Source organism: Pteropus medius, unplaced genomic scaffold, assembly GCF_902729225.1.
Source record: "Pteropus medius unplaced genomic scaffold, Ma_sr-lr_union100, whole genome shotgun sequence".
NCBI classification, from domain to species: domain Eukaryota; kingdom Metazoa; phylum Chordata; class Mammalia; order Chiroptera; family Pteropodidae; genus Pteropus; species Pteropus medius.
The window spans coordinates 58,379,006-58,381,272 of record NW_024349800.1 but is presented as its reverse complement, the minus strand read 5'-3'; the positions used below and the strand labels follow the sequence as shown (position 1 = coordinate 58,381,272).

Sequence of the window (2,267 nt, the reverse complement as noted above, 5' to 3'; positions counted from 1 at the left end):
GACCTCTCTGTCTAACGTTAGACGGCTGCTCAGGGTTGCTCTGCCGATGCGCAGCCGCGATCGCTCCTTCTCTTAATTTTGCCATTAACTTTTTTTTCCCTCTGCAAAGTCTCAGAATAAATAAATTCTGTTTGCATGAACAATGTGCCATGTTCCCCAGTACAAAAGAGAAGTTTTTGTCTGCACAGCTGCAAAGGAAACTTAACTGAGACCCATTTCCAATGCTTTGCCTACATCGAAGGGCTGAGCGCCCACTGGGGGAAACCTTTCTTTTGGGGTTAATCTTTTGAACTTCTTTCCCCTCCGCTCCCAGTATTTTAAAGTCCACTTCATCAAACCAAGCACACACTTGTTGGTAATGGATCAGGAGTCAAAGCCTGGATTCTACTGCTAGGTTTGCTATAAGCTGCGTGACTGTGAGCAAAACATTTGACCCCTTGGAGACTCGATTTTTCTATCAGAAAATCAGGTCTACGGCCACTCCCCCCTGAACAAGCCCGATCCCATCTGATCTCAAAAGCTAAGCAGGGTCGGGCCTGGTTAGTACTTGGATGGGAGACCACCTAGGAAGACCAGGTGCTGTAGGTGTAAAATAAATAAATAAATAAATAAAGGATCGTAAGCTGACAAGTTCTTTGCAATCTATGAGGTCGACCAAGGGGTTGCCTCACCTAAAATTTAAAAAAAAGAAAAAAAAAAAGAAAATCGGGCCAGATGAAGAGGAGGATTGAGTGGTCGCTAAAATATTTTTGCTCTGAATCATGAAGAAAGGGGATACGAAATACTATACCCAAATCCAGACCGCGGGATGCATTCTCTTCTAATGAGGGCGATCTTCCTCCTAGATACTCTGATGACAGCTTCAGGCTGAGATTTTCTCAGATGCAGGATTTTAAGGGCTGAAGAAGTGTAGTGGAGTCAGAGCTATTCAATAGCCTGCGTAAAGGGTTTTAAGAGTTGCCGTTTCACGCGCTGTACGGGACTTGGGGTACACAGGTTATAGATCCTTGTGCTTCTCTCATTCTCATTTCAACAGAGGACATTAAGGCTCATCCCATAGCCAGACACCCTGTCGGCCTGGGCTGAAAATACAACCGTGAATTAAACCACCTTGGAGTCTGTAGTCAATGACCAAGTGTATGAATATTTGACTCTGTTTCTACAATTAATGGCAGATTGGAAGACAGAAATAAAATTGTTTCATTTTATTTTAACGGGCTAATCTAATGTAAGTAATTAAGATTCACTGCTTAATTAACTCCAAATGGCTATACATAATTCTGTTACTTTCTAAATATCAAGGTGTATCCACACAGAAAAATCACGGGTAATCGAAGGTCTCACTTTTTGTCCCTGTCGCATCATGAATGATAGAGCACCCTTTAGGATTATAGAATATTTATGCTGTGCCCTCTGTTTACAGAGAGTGCACCAGAGGATCTGTAGGTTAATGACTGTGGCAGGTCTCATAGCTATTTGGTGACAAAGACAGGTCCCAAAGAAGCTCTCATGGTAGATTAGTGCTCTTTCAAAACAGTCATTGAAAGGATTCATTTTTATTAAGAGGAAGCATTTCTATTTTATCATTCATGGTTTACTGAGCGATTTGGGACCAAGGGCACTTTTGACATCGGGCAGTGGTGGGGTAGGACGAAAAGAAAAGAGGGAGAGCCTGTGTGTTTTGCAAATTTATTCAAGTGCCATTTGTTTATTTTCATAATGTACCAGCAAGACAAGCTGAATCTCGGGCGCACTCCTCATGAAAAGATGACTTTAAAGGCACACTTTAAAAATAAATTAAGTCAGAAACTGTGTTGCCCAGAGTTTATGGGGCTCTGAACAATTTGTAACACAGCAAGCAGTGCCCTCTCTGGGGTGCTGAGGGAGGCCTGGCCAGCCCGAGTGCCATTCCAGGGCCCAGGACTGCATGTGCGAAGAAGCTGCCAGAGGCACCAGGAGCTCAGAGGGACAAAGGAATCGAGCATGAGCCTTGCCCTAGCGGTGCTCAGCATCTAGCAGGAGAAACTCACTTTAGTCACCGATGTGAGGGGTGTGCTCCAGCCAGTAATAGAGACGAAGTCCAAACGCCAGAAGCCAGGTAGAGCAGAATGCAGAATCAGAAATGGGGAAAACCAGGTTCATCCCTGGGCCCAGATCTAGAATATCCTTGCTTTCTTTACAACCCCCTGGCCCCTGGGGTTTGCCATATGAATGAATGAATAGATGATGGCAGATTCTCTGTGAGAATAGTGTTGCTTTTCCTTCTT

At 44.1% G+C, this 2,267-nt stretch overlaps 1 pseudogene; it reads left to right on the top strand.

Moving 5' to 3' along the window:
- Positions 1-469: 469 nt before the first annotated feature.
- On the top strand, positions 470-588 carry LOC120622233 (uncharacterized; annotated as a pseudogene).
- The last annotated feature ends 1,679 nt before the right edge of the window (positions 589-2,267 follow it).